This window comes from Cephus cinctus, unplaced genomic scaffold (assembly GCF_000341935.2).
Source record: "Cephus cinctus unplaced genomic scaffold, Ccin1 Ccin1_scaffold0929, whole genome shotgun sequence".
Taxonomy (NCBI): Eukaryota; Metazoa; Arthropoda; class Insecta; order Hymenoptera; family Cephidae; genus Cephus; species Cephus cinctus.
Window position 1 is genome coordinate 331981 of NW_014333498.1, and position 15405 is coordinate 347385.

The 15405-nt window shown below is 44.7% G+C and overlaps 1 protein-coding gene across 2 annotated transcripts in view; it reads right to left on the reverse strand.

The window, feature by feature from the left end:
- The window catches only part of LOC107271278 (Krueppel-like factor 8), a 34531-nt gene that overhangs the window by 17606 nt on the left and 1520 nt on the right, over positions 1-15405 (reverse strand). The gene's annotated exons all lie outside the window — the stretch shown is intronic.

A 15405-nucleotide genomic window follows, 5' to 3' on the forward strand; every position in this document is an offset into this window, starting at 1 on the left:
TTCATTCTTATTTCAGTGATACTTGCTAAATCTTATCCGCAAAGGACTAGGGACAGCGTCTGCTTTCTTGGGTCGCGAATATCCCGCCAGCACTGTCATTCAGCATTGCCAACCAGGCCTACCAACCAGCACTGCGAGTAGCCTCTTGTCCACACTCGTTACGTATTCTTATAAGAAGATCGATTTCAACTAACCCAGGAAACAGGATTAGCCCGAGCTCTGAGGTACACGCTGCTAATTCATTCTGGAAATGATGATCATGAAGAAGAGGTTGACGCCGGACACGGAGGATCGGTTCCTTCGAGTCGACACTTACCTCAGCAGTGTTATCTAGGTGTGCACGGACATGTGGACAGGAACGTCCACCCTCAAGTATATCAGTCAGACTCGACACTTACCATGCAATCGTGATTTTCGCAGAATTTAATCAACACTGGACTAGCGATCGATCGGAAAACTTGGTTTCTAAAATTATGAGAAGCCCTGATGCTGGCTATGAGTGCGAGAGAGATGGTCTTATCCACATTTACATTTATACGAGAAAGATAGACATCTTGAAGTGTCGTTTGACGGAAGATATCCATCATCAAATTGGCTACGTTATGACCACTATTAATTAAATTGCCTTTTCACACTTTTTTAATTAGCCGACATGATCGGTTACTTCAAACTCTCCAATTTTACCAGTTCAATATTGCCAATTGCTAATGACACATAATTACGATAGTTGCCAAATCTAAGTGGTACGTCTGACCTGGATAGATCTGTATATACTGTGCGTATATATATAATACATATATATATTATACATATATATATATATAATATATATATACATATCCGCTCTTCTCGACGTAATCTCTGTTTGAACGAAGTCTGTTTGTCGATTCCCAATGACTTCAGAGAAGAGAATTTCCTGTTTTACGACGACTGAGTCAATTCTACGACTTCAGTCGCGGTTATAACTATACCCACGACACATGTATACAGTATATGTCTATAGTATAGAGATAGATATATGAATATAGACTGTTAACTATTCTCGTTTAGTATACCATGCGTTTGCGCAAGTGAGACCGCGAACCAAATAGATAAGAGTCTGTAATCTCGTATGGTCTGACGAATTTAAAAAATTGTCTGTCCTGTACGCATGAGTTATGCTCGTTCTCGAATAAGTATCGTACAAATATTCCACTATCAATTCCAGATGAGTTTTAAGCACAAGTAGACCAATCACAAGATACGGCTGTGATGCTAATATCTATCGCGTACGGTATTTAAGCGATTTAACGGTATACAGAGAGTTTCAAATGAGATATTCCCATACAGGTTGAGTCTGTTGGTTCGTGAGTCAGATTCGAGTCATCGATAGAAGCCACGGCGACTATGTTAATTCGCGCTGATGACCCCATCAGAAAACATGCTCAGGATAAACGGCGAACTTTTCATCTCTTTCCTGCCTTCTGGCCAATCCTCATCATAATCAGCCTCATCCTCATGCTCGTCCACCGTCACCGCCCACGCAAAGTCTTTACCAAATTTTTTATTTGCATTATGATCATCATCGTTACTGTCCTCGTCCCCGTCTTCGGCCTCGACGTCTTCGTCGTACCGTTTCCACTGGGTGTCCCTTTATCATTCTCCTGACTAATCATCTCTCGATTAGAGACTTGTTACCCACTCGGACTCTGGTCGAGTACCACTTGAACACGAAGCATCGTTCTGTAGTGCTGCCATGACAAGTAGCTGTGTATTCAGTAAGAGTGACAGTGACAACTCAAGATATTTCCAGTCTTTAATAAAAGGTCAAAAATGTACGGTAGACAGTGTGAATCATCAAGCCTTTAAATATTCTGGCCACTGTTCTTCATCTTCTGATGCTGTACATGGTATAAAGTCTATGTTTCTTTTTTTTAGTGATCAAATGGTCTTTGGTTAAACAAGAGAATCATGGATGCTGATGAGGAGAATAGCCAACAGGGCAATCAAGAATAGGTGGATGCTCTGATGTTCTGGACCAGGTCGATCTTGGGTGTCGATATCGGATCGAAGGCCAAAGCAGCAGGTAAGCATTGAGCCCTGAAGGAATAGGCCTATAGAGGTATAGACTTATAGACGTATGGACTACCTACAGGAAGGAGGACAATAAGACAATCAGGGATGGATGGCCAACGAGATAGGAGACGGATTAGTCGGTAGCCGCTGCGGGTTCGTAAGCCCCAATCAGGACTCCGACGCTCTTTGGCTATTTATCACGAGTCACTTCATTCACATCACAACAAACTCCTCTCCGGCACCTCGACACGACTCAACTCATCTCAACTCAACCTGACTCGCCTTGGACCTCGTGGTAAGCCAGTATAAGCTACATCGGTCCTCATCCAGACTCTCTCAGCAGGGACCCAACCTGACCCCATAATGCGACTGCTGTAGCTACGCTAAAATCCTATGGATTATTCTCACCAAAGCTGCAACCCGCGACCATACCAAATCCCTTGGAAAACATATCCAATGCAGACAGCAGACAATAACTAAATAAGGGTATCGTCAAGTGCATGTATCATCCTTCAGGAGTAAGAGAGCTTTAGGTGTACTGCGTTCTACGGAATATTATGGCTTGGCTTGAGCAAGTATGTCTGAACTGACAGTGGATACGCACCGTAAGTGCTGGATGGTGAAGTTCGGTAGCCAAGAGAAATAGGATGACAGGGAGCAGAGGGTTAACCTTGTGGCGGGTTTCAATTCTCAATCTCGACGATATAATTTGAGGATAGCTTGTCGGTCCAGAAGATCTCGTTGCTCGTCTCTTCCTCGGTTAATATTAAATAAATCCGTGACTCGATAAGGAACGCCCCGTGCATATTATATGTACACCCTTGTCCTGCTCTGACGACTTACATGACTAACTAGACCAGGTCCAATGAGATTAGCTCAAAAGAGTGTAGGAGTCTGGTCGCAAACTTAAATCAGGTGTAGCCTACATGCATGTGGAGCATGATACTTTTTTTCTGGAGCCTGCGCTATACGGGTCACAATGGGTCCCATATTGTCGTTGATTTGTGGCCACTAATTTTGTCTGCGACAGGAACGCCTTCCTCTCCATTAGACCCCATTCTTGAAAAAGTACGCGTGCTATCCACGTTCTTATTTTGTCTCTCTCTCTGGCTCACTCCTTTGATCACCTGGAGCTCTCTCAGTGCTCTGCTACACCTCGATTCTGAGGACGATCTCTTCTCTCGTCTGGATCTTTTTCCGAGATATCATGCGACGCTAAAGGATAGGGTAGAGTAGGGTAGGGTTGGTAGGTATAGGGAGCTCAGCACTGCAGGGATATCTCATGGCAGGAAGAGAGGGACAGAGTGCCCGTAAAGAAATCGAAAGTGATGCCACATTGAGAAAGAGGGCGTGTCGAGCAACAGGGGATATTTCATCTCTGGGTTGTATATTAAAAGTCCATACTTCACTGAAAGATTCAACCCACCGGCGAAGTAGGCGCAATGCCGAGTCACAAGTCAGAAAGAGTCGAGTTCATCGAGGATCCTCCGATTCCTTCCTCGTGGAAGGTTATAGATATATTCTGACACCAGGAAGAAGCGGTGCGCAGTCACCCCTCGGAAGAATCAACCCTTAGTGTCCCGTGGAGTAAAATCACGCCCCTAGCAACATAACCGTTTGACTAATCGCGATACCTGTCGTGGACCACGGGTGTCCAGTAGGATCCCATGGCCATTTTGGGACCTTAAGGAAGAAAACGAGAACCCACTCGTCTCCATAATCGTCCTAATAGTTCCAGGAACACAGTGGAATAAAGTACAGAGCGTACCCCGTGGATCCCCTAAACGATAGCTTCTGCCATTTTTTTCTAAGATTTTTGTAATATCAAGAAAATTAACATTACTCATTTTTTCCACATCTCTAAGTTACATGCTAACGTACTTAAGGCTCTTCTTATATGCATGATAGCCATGCTAATGATTGGTAGAAGAATACAGTTTAGAGCTTCATTGATAGCAAGAGAAGCAGAAAGGTGCTGGAAATAAATTAGACGGTCAGTCGGGACGGGTCCGTGTCTCGTGTCGTAGCCGGTGTTGACGGAAGGCCAGGAAATCTCGGCATCTCCCGTCAATTAACCGGTACAAGGAGCAAAGCAGGCCGCAACCGAGCAGCCAACAACCAAGCAGCCAGCCAGCCAACCGACCAGCCAGGGAAGCACAGACCGTACTGGATCTGGCTGGCTGGTGGACCAGAGCACGAGAGAGGAGACCGGCCAGCCTGGAATGCCGCTACAAATGTCTAGGCGTCCCGCGAAGGTTAACTGCAATTACTGTGCTTATACGAGAGGCCGATTCGCCTGGGAAAAAAGGGAATAAAAAAAGGAACCTAAACGAGAAGCAAATATAACGATAGGATATCGTAATTCTGCTCTAAAGAGTCTAATAAACGGAATTTCGAAAATTAGGTAAAACCTTATACTTTGTCATTGACAACATTACGTTTGGTGACACCTAGTGGCTTACGAATCGTTGTAAATTTTCAGATACCGGAAGATAGTCGTAGGAGAAGAGGAACCCGTTAGACCGTTCACAAACACAATTACCCATGAATTGCCGTAGAGAATGGGTAGGTGGACGCCTACTAATTTTTCGGGCTAATAGTGTTAATGCACCGGCAAACAGGAGGCTACCGTGAGAACGCCCCTATATATCTTTCTACCTTCCCAACGACTCACTGATCCGATGATTCTATGCAGTACCGAAAAAAAAAAGGAAAATACAATTACTAACACACGGCTAATAGATTATTGAATCCATGCAAAAATTTAATATTTATTTATGCTATTCTTCAGAATTCTCAATTGATGTTCACGTGGTACATTATCTGCCCTGCATAACGTGGATTCCAACTGACGGAGAGGAGCTTCCTGAGATACTCGGAAGGCTTTGACAACGATGAGAGACATGCTGGAGTGGTATCCTGTATCGATGGGCAGCCATCAAGTCCCGAATGTCCTGGAAGATGGTCATCGTACTATAGAAGGGAGAGAAGACATAAGGTGGAGCAGAAGGTGTTGGTGAACGGTCAGCCCAAGAGACGCACACGTAGCCACATGAGAACCGGCCATAACGGTTGCGTGGAAGTCTGGCTCGCGCCACGTTATGAATGGGCAAGCAGCGTTCTTCGACTCCGTGAATTCTATCGGTTATACTTTGCGCTCATGCGATCTCCCTTCATCCTCATAATCGATTTCTTATTTCCGTTTCTCTACCATCTCACACTTTTTTCCTCCAGGCTAATCTCGCATCTTGTTGTCATCCATTACTCCTAATTCACGCTTCCTCTTCCGTTTAAAGCCGTACAAAGAATCTCATTCCCATTCGCCCTTTAGTTGTCCTCTTTTACCTACTTTGAATCTCCCGCTAAAAGCGTCAGAACGAATCTCTCGGCAGTGCGTAATATTGCTATGCCATAGGAGAGAGCGAGAGTCAAATTTAAATATCATTTACTTTCCGTTCTACTTTTTACTCTCGACTCATTTTTTTTTCCTCATCTTTCTCTCTTCTTTTTACTTCCTCCTCTTCCATGTCTCTCCTTGTCTTACATAGTGAAGGATCGTTGAGCGAGACGCGTTTCACCGAACAATGACGCCTCCCATCTGGCCAACTTACGTAAGATCGAACAGACAGGTTTGTGCTCCGATTCCGATTTTCGATCGAGCAATCGATTTACCCGTGAATCTCGATACTTCTCTAATAGATATTAAAAGCTCGTTATTCCCATAAGTTATCTTTCTCTGGTTTATCCTCTTTCTCGGTGCCTCTCTATAGTACCAAGTACAATAAAGGTTGCCGGTAGGCTTCGGATGATTCTAATACGCCCACGTGTAACAAAATGCCCAGGACACGTCCAGTCCATGACTAGAGAACATCTAATCCGATTCTATCTAATCATCAGAGACAAGCAGACATTACAAGTGAAAGAAAGCGAGCATTGAAGTCTCCAGTTGTAGTCACGCTAGTGCTCACCTATATCGGTGCTCAATATACAAGTATGAAGTACCGTGCAAAATCAGGGGACCCAACGACTGTCAAGTCTTTTAATTTAATTACTTCATTGAGCTACGAGCATCCCATCAGCCCCTATGAGGATGGTACAAGGATCCAAGGGTATATTTCAAGTGTGGGGTAGAGTAGCATAATTATGAAAAGAAGTAAATAAGGGAGGCGTCGTATCCAGATAAAGCAAGAATAATAGAATGAGTAAGAGAGAAAGAGAAAGAGAGAGAGAGGGAGACATAGAGAGAGAGAGAGAGAGAGAGAGAGAGAGAGAGAGAGAGACACAGAGAGAGAGAGAGAGAGAGAGAGAGAGAGAGAGAGAGAGAGACACAGAGAGAGAGAGAGAGAGAGAGAGAGAGAGAGAGAGAGAGAGACACAGAGAGAGAGAGAGAGAGAGAGAGAGAGAGAGAGAGAGAGAGACACAGAGAGAGAGAGAGAGAGAGAGAGAGAGAGAGAGAGAGAGAGACACAGAGAGAGAGAGAGAGAGAGAGAGAGAGAGAGAGAGAGAGAGACACAGAGAGAGAGAGAGAGAGAGAGAGAGAGAGAGAGAGAGAGAGACACAGAGAGAGAGAGAGAGAGAGAGAGAGAGAGAGAGAGAGAGAGACACAGAGAGAGAGAGAGAGAGAGAGAGAGAGAGAGAGAGAGAGAGACACAGAGAGAGAGAGAGAGAGAGAGAGAGAGAGAGAGAGAGAGAGACACAGAGAGAGAGAGAGAGAGAGAGAGAGAGAGAGAGAGAGAGAGACACAGAGAGAGAGAGAGAGAGAGAGAGAGAGAGAGAGAGAGAGAGACACAGAGAGAGAGAGAGAGAGAGAGAGAGAGAGAGAGAGAGAGAGACCACGGAGAGCGCTCACATCACATTCTAGGCTATTCCGCATTCTGTTCCCCCACTTTGGGATTTCCTCACAGCCACTGGCTCACCTCTAGGACTCTCTACGAGTCTAAGAGAGTCGTAGAGTCGATCGGCGTGGTCTCTCCTCGCTCTCTCGCACACGTGCGCCCCGAGTAAGAGAGATAGAGATAGATAGATAGAGAGAGAGAGAGAGAGAGAGAGAGAGAGAGAGAGAGAGAGAGCGAGTGAGAGACCGAAGAGCAGAGGAGAGGAGAGAAGCCACGCACACCTACACACGCAATATACTACGCACCGACTTTGCTCTACCGAGGCCCCGTAATATCGCCTTTCCTTTGCCTTGCTTACCTATACCTACCTTACCTACCTTTAACTTTAACTCCATCACCTCTATCTCACTAGGCACTGCCTTCGCTATGCCTACAGTGCTTGTCTTCTTTCTTGCCACTTATGCCTATTTTTCATGCTCATTTCTTTTTATTATTCGGCCCAAGAGCGACTTACTTAATTTTATAATCGATACCTATATTAACTTAATTGGCTCTCATTTTCTTCTTCGTTGTTGAGTTTTATTTCTCTTAACATGCATATATTATTATTTTTCTTTTTTTCAGAGTACAGGACGACACGAGTGGAACGTAGTTGAATTTTTATCGATATGCCCAAGATGTTTGAGCTATCGAATTCTACGTGAGCTTATTATTTATTGTGGTTGGGACGAGATACAGTCAGCCAGCCAGTCTTGGTTAGAGTAGCTCATTGTTTTCTTGATCGAAGGTCCGATCAGGCTGAATGAATAGCGCGTGGGCGGTTCACCTTGCGGTATAATTACTGACGTTTTTATTCTCATTTTTATTCTCCTTCCTCCACATCACTTATTCTCGAAAGACCGTCGAATCTCCGCGTTGAACCTCCTGCGTCTCATCTAATTGTTCGAAAATACTTTTACTTTTCTCACAAGTTGCTATAATAGAAGGTCACAGTGCTCCTAATCTCGTTCTATCGGGTCTCTTAGCTCTCCCACGATCCCACGTACCTTATCAATCGTGAACATTATCAGAATTCACGTCTTTTTCACCCGATATCTCTCTCTCTCTCTCTCTCTCTCTCTCTCTCTCTCTCTCTCTCTCTCTCTCTCTCTCTCTCTCTCTCTCTCTCTCTCTCTCGCTCTCTCGCTCTCGCAGTCTCTCCTGCCAACGGCGACCTTGGAATTGGCCACGTAAACCGATATTCCCCTGCCAACTTTCGCCGTAACGCAGAACTCAAGAGACTCGATTCGTTCCTCCGGCTGCCAACTTTGCAAGTGACAACCTTGAAATGACGAATCGCACCAGAATAAATACATTTATCTACGGCAATGCGGTGGACGCGAAAGTAGAGAGAAAAAAAAAGAATATCGAAAGAGATCAATGAAAGTCAAAACTTTCATTTATCTAATATGAATATTCCTACTAAACTGAATAGTACGCGCTACTAAAGGAAGTCTCGTCTAGGTGATATTTCCAATGAAAAGTACATGCTAGAAGTTTCTCGATTTTTTCTTTTTTTTTTTTTTTTGTCAGATAACACATTACCCTGACGCAATCCGCACGGATAATCCGTGCAAATAACGAAAAAGACGTCCAGCAAATAGTACCTATGTAGGTTGGTATGTACACGTGTATCGAATGTGTCATGTATGCCTATCTACACGAATGCCAGGTTCTTAGGACGTATAGGCATATCGATAAGAGAATCGCGCATCGAGAACTTTGGCGATTCGAAATCCTTCTCGTGGTTCTGTAAACAAGGTCGAATCGGTTGAGAGTCTTGGCAAATAAAGACACATTCGTTTACACTTTCAGGTGCAGTTCTCATGGCGTTGATATCGATGCCCTATCTTCCTCGCATATACATGCGCACATATATATATATATATATATACTATGTAAGCAGCCAAACATATACGCTCTGCTGCAAATTCATGTAAACATACTTGTACTCATGTGAATATTAATTTTGCACAGATTTCCAAATGACCAGGACGAAAGATGAAGATTCGGCGAGCTGGGAGTATCCAATGACTCCTCGAACGCTGCTGCAGGGAAACACAGTGAGAATATAACTTTTTGTTAAATTAACAGTAAGATTGGCGAATGTGGTGCAAGGGGCAGGACGATTCGATTAGGTCGCGAATAATGAATGTTCTCTGAGTGAGTAAAATGCCATAAGTTTTTCCAGGGGCGAGATTCTCTTTGTTCCATAAGTCGGCAAGGCGCTCAGTCACGTTAGAAAGTCCATGGTATGGCATGGCTCTTGCTTACTTGCTTTACTTGCTTACTTGCCTGCTCGGTCGGTTCGTTCGCTCTCCATGGCGGCGTCGGCGTCGGCGTGTTCGGTTGCACCGCGCGCAGATACCAATCTTGTTTCTTGACCTATATCCGCGCTTGCATCCTTGCGCAACCACTTCGAAAGGCGTCTTCGAAATTCGTATCCGTGTTCGTGGGATTCCTGTAGAATGGACCACCAATAGCAACAGGTGTCTTTGAGAGCTCAGGACTACGGGATACTTGGAACGTTATAAAGATTTTTAAAAAATTGAAAATTTCACTCGAACCCTGAACCCATGAACTATGAGGTACCACGGGATACTAAGACTGGGTGGATCGGCATGGCGACAGAAGTCAGAGCAGTTCGATTCTACGAAGGTATCAAGATTTTCCAAGAGTCCTTACGGAGTCTGAGAGTGGTCTCACTTTCGACGAAAGGTCACCGGTAGTAGCAGGGAGGTCATCAAGAGACAGAAGTCGAGGTGAACATACCTGAGGAAGGTGGGAAGGTGAGAATAAACTAAGCAAGAGCAGATACGTGAGCGTACGCCGTGAAGAAGGAAAAGGAGAAAGAGAATCCGAGGATGAGTTTTTGCTTGGGCGGAGGCTGCCCACCACAGTCCGCTCCTTGGCGCTGCTGCATCGGATCGAGAGTACCGTTACGTTACGCCAGCGTTCTCCGGGATCCCCTTACGGAACCTTACGGAACCTTACGGAACCACGAGCGCAGGGATAGTCTACGTAGCCCGGACCATGGAACCTGGGGGGCGAACCTTGAGCACGCGCCAGATGACCTCAGCTCACTAACTCATTTCTATTCCCCAGTCTCATTAGCCGGATCGCCTTAATCACCGTTTCCTTACTTTTCAGACCATTAACTGGAATCTTCTATGCACACTGGATTTTCAACTGTACTAATGAACTGTGAACTGCTCGTGGATCAGAGGTCCCGATTATCATCTTCACTCACGGAAACACCTGGCTGGTTACCTGAAAGGAAATACTGCCGGACGGTCTCTTGGCATGGCCTTATCATATCAGAAATATTACTTCGCATCGCAAGTAAACGGTAACTTCGCTATCACTCCTATCTCTCGCTCCGAGTATTACGAGCAAAAGAGGAGCAAGGAGAATCGAGCGCAGGCATAACTATTGTGAAGACCCGGAAAACTCCAGTGAGTCATCATCAGGCATTAACTACGGGTTTAACACGAGCGTGTATATTCGATTAGAATCAGACACATCCCGCCGTCATGACTTATGACTTATGGTCATTGGAGGTAAAATAAAATTATACAACCCCGTAGGAGTGGGCAGTAGAATTGCACATCTGGTATATAATCGACGTACAATATAGTCCAATTTAAATTCCCATAAAGCATCTCATGAACAATAAGTCTTTAGACCCCTCTCTCTCTCTCTCTCTCTCTCTCTCTCTCTCTCTCTCTCTCTCTCTCTCTCTCTCAACGAACTCACATACGTTTTGCGAACTTAGCTTTTTTCTGCTTTCTCAGATTTCTTTCAATTTTTTTTTCTTTCTTTTTCTTTCATCTTACTACTTTCCTTGATCGTTTTTCTCGGTGGAGGTCCTTAGCCCCATGGAAACGATGCGTCGAGTGCGTGCAGGCAGATCGCTGAACAACCGACTCTTAAGATGCGTACCGACACGCATTCTACGCGTCCCTCGTACTGGCTGGCAGTCGTGTCAGCAACACTCGGCACCGTGATACGCATGTAAATCCCTTCTTCGCGGTACGTACCTACATAGGTATCACGATGCCACTTCTTTGACTGTACTCTAAACTATAGTCCCCTTACCGACTCGTTTCATGTACCTACATAAGATGGTATATGGTCATGTACATTGATAGCTACATACCTATAGTTCTATACGATTAGAATGCTAAGCATTAACGTTCTTGTCCCTTTTACAGATCAAACTACAAGGAATCCAGAGTGTATATCCAAACTGTTCCTTGAGAAGCGGAAAACGTAAATACTAGACCGAAGAAACGTTCCATTAAACCCGATATCACAGTGTATCGAAACGGTTGACGAGATGGAAAAAAATGTAATTGAACTTGTGATCCATGGGTATTAAAACGTGTCTCATCAGTATGTAAGGCAAGGTAGCACTTCACAGTTATTACAGTAGATACCGATGCTTTACAATCCTCGCGTTGCTAGTGGCAATGCTAATGTGTCATACACGCGAGACTTCCTTATGTTGTGACAAAAGATGTTCGTTCTGGTGTATTACGTATGCCGTGGGCTTAGCATGGGGGGTCTGAACTTAGGGTCCCATCCAAGGACTTCTAATGGGTAAATGGCACTGGGTTTTCCGTTGGACTCTGTATCAAAGGTATGATACTGAAAATATTATTTAAAAGCAATTGCTATCTTTTTTGACAGACCCGAGGAGCTCATTGGCTGGATCCATTGCGTTACAGTGTTACACCCACGAGTCCATTTTTCATTGTGCGTATCTGCTTCTCCGTCAGTCTAATGGTGCACAGGACACAATGAGCCAGCAGAGTAATTTCCTGTCCGGCAGAGACTCATTAGTCGGAAAGCATTGTGCGTCCCTTTAGTGGTTTTTGATGTGACGCGAGAAAATAAAGCTTTCGGTACCGCCTGGAAGACTCGTGTTACGCGAGCAATTTCATAATTCGCCTGATCGTCACGCTTCCTGAAAACCATATACACAGGGCCGGCGCTATGTCCATACTCCAGCTACGATACGCCGTTCAATCTCTTATTACCTACGTGAATTCCGTGGGAAAGTCACTGACTGATTCCAATGGAATGCACACAGTTATACAGTTATCCTTGCCATATACTCTAAAATCCACCTTATTTTTGTATCTATGCATCTGTACTTCGTAGCTCTGGTTGATATCAAATTTTTCTCTTAACATTTTTTTCTCATTTCCAGACGAACCAGCAGGACCAGCGTATACGTTGCTATACCGAATAAGCAGGAGATCCTTAAGTGGCCCATTGTCCTAAGTATAAAATGATTAGGTTATTAACTCGATTATATCGTGTTGTAATCAGAGGTGTAATGGGGCTGTCCATCCTTCTTCTTGAAAGACACACGTGTACTCATTCGTTTTCTACTCATCGTCTGAACTTCAGTCCACCTATGTGCACAGGGTAGGTCTATTCTTATATACTAAATGCACGGACCGACGATTCCCATTCGGCCAGGTCGCCTGCACTCTTCTTGCTCTCCCGGTGTGTAGTTAATCGGCTGGGAGTGCTCTTGGGGCTTTCACGCTTCGCGACGCGCATCATATCTGTTTCCTGGCGATCGTTCTCCGTGACTACCGAATGCCTGCTTGACCCGTAATTACCGTGTAATGCCGGTGATTCTGCTAATTCCCTCATTCAGAGCTGATGAACCGATTCCTTTGACTTTTTATCTCGTACCATCTTCGTAAAATAAATCCTGCACGTGTTTACAGATAACTGATGGCTGCCTGTGGATATTACAGAGTGGATTGGGATCACTTAAAATGTCAGAGCTCGAATTGGCAAGTGTTCCAAATGACTCTCCACGAGAGCTATGGAGGACGGAGGGAATAAAAAGGGGTTATGAAAAGCCTGAGGATTGGAAGGTGAAGGGGTCAGAAGTTCCTATAAATGGTCAAAGTGCGTAACAGAACGATAACTCTTGGGACTCTCGGCATTAATGGGGTCCTGAGTCTATTTATCGTGGAGGAAGAGGAAGCGGCTGATGGGCAGATAGGTCGACTCGAGCGTTTTGTAACTAATTTCGAGAGTAAATTGTCCGTAACATTGGTTCGGTGTAAGCTTCGGAAAAGGGATCTCCGCTAGCGTCGAGCTCATGGCCGTCGCGATGCGTTCACCACGTCCTGAGCGTCCTGAGTCCCAACAATGTCAAAGTAGAGTGGCTATACCATATACGTAGCAGCCATTACGTATTCCATAAGGCATTGCAATTATTTTACCATCTTCTAACTTGTTCGTCATTTACTCCAGCGGGAGGTATCAACATCGAGATCTGGACTCTACCTACCTCGTGATGGCCTACGCAGCATATACTGCAGAGTAGGCAAAAGCGTGCCATTGGCAGCTAGCATCCTTATCACTCTCGCGCTGAGGTCCACCAAGGAAGAAGATATCTACAGTCCTAAGGATGACACGAGTGGAGCCAACGAGAGTCGGCGAGACACGGATAGAGGTAGAGAACGAGAGAGAGAGAGAGAGAGAGAGAGAGAGAGAGAGAGAGAGAGAAAGAGATAAAAAGCAGACACCCACTCGAATACAAGCAAGAGGACGCACCAAAGTGACTCACTGGTAGCCTCGATGCCAGGGTAATACCAGTCCTGGAAGGATCCCGTGGATCCCGCCGACTACAACCTGAATCCTGGGGACTAGTCCTTCTCAACACACAGTGGATCCTTTCCGATCATATAGCCAGCACTCTCATATGTAGAAACACTCACACGTAGTGCGAGCGGCCAACTGAACCGTGGAAACGACTCGTCCGGTATGGGGCCTTTCTGTAACCCGGACACCCTAATCGCAGATTTCCGTCCTGGAGTTCCTATACTTTTCGTATAGCCACCCTTACACTCTAGCGTGTCGCTTATTATTCCAATTATTTTCACAGAACCCTCAACATTACACGTTATTACGGCAAATGTTTGAAAAGTCTCAAATGCGCTCATTATGAATCCTGCTGGAATACCCGTAAAAATGGTCAGTCTCCTTGACTGTGCCCGTACCTCAAGGACTAAGAGATTCCAGGGTGTATCCTCTTCGGAAATAACCTCTACAAATAACATCATCCAAAGGGAGAGCCGTAGACAGGGTAGAGCACGAGAGGTGGAGGTACGAGGCGCGTGTGCCAGAGGGACGACGGCGTATCAAAGAATATTTACCCTGTCAACATCGTAGCTTTGCCTGGGGACTATGCCGCAACGTAACCAGGGACACGGGGGAGTAGACACGCTTCGAGATAATAGTAATAGCTATTATTACTTTGCCTTATTATTTTACGATCCGACCGCGCTCGATACTCTCTTTGACTGGCCAATGGTCGGTGGCCTATTTTACTTGGTCTTATATATGTTTGTATACATGCATAGTTTTTGCCTGAATCTTATAATCGCCTATAGTGCGTATGCATTTATTATTCCTGTTACCTTTCAATGGCACCAGAACACGTTGGGTGTTGCGTTATTTTATTATACGCGTATAATGCCGCTCATCGAAATGACTTAATGATCCCCACGGATCGTAACGCTGTGATTGGGCCCTGCGCATTTGCGTTTCATAAACCTTTTGAAAGTGCGTCTAAGGAGCCCGGATCGATTTCCGGGCCAAAAATAGAAATTACATCATTGGAGACGCTAGCTCGCCATTGTTTTTACCTTCGGGCCGGAAAACGACGTTTTAGTCGCTCCATCGGGCATCCACGACATTGCTAGGTACGAGTAACAGAGAGAGCATTATCACTCGCTTCTTGGAGGCTCGAGTGGGCTTATTTTATAGGAATTTAAGTATCGCTTGAGCTTCTTTATCATTTTACTGATCCTCTTTATTGTAGCAGCATCGATCAGATTCTATAGAGACGGAATTTCGCTTAGACGTCTATAGAGGACTTTTTAACCATCTACAGTTTATGGTAGACACACATATGTGACCGGTGCTTACTTAACGCAGAGTGAATCTTGGGAGAGGAAGTAATTGCGCAAATTTTCTCTTATCAGTACACTGATATTGCACGCTATACAAATAAACGTGCGGGTGAGCGGTTTGACAATCTTAGCAGAGTTAGAATTTACTCGTATAACTAAGCATGCGTTTAATCGTCGGAGAAATTTCGAATTCGTGGAATCATACAATAACTTTGTAAGGTTTGTATTAGCCTGGAAGTGGGTTATTATTCAAAGTTTTTATGAGACGGAACACATCACTGACGTAACCGTGAGATACTGTCTGATACGTGGAATCTAAACTTGACTGAGTGTACCGACTAATGTCACTTTACTTGGGCTATCGTTCCTTTACTAGAATCCAATGGGTACCATTTTCTGGCATAGCTATCATTCCTTGTCTTCAATTTACTCGTTTTACTACACTTGACATTCAAACTACCATATAGAGATTTTCAGGCAAACCCATGTATTCTTGTAAACTCCAAAAGAACGGAAACGAAGATGCC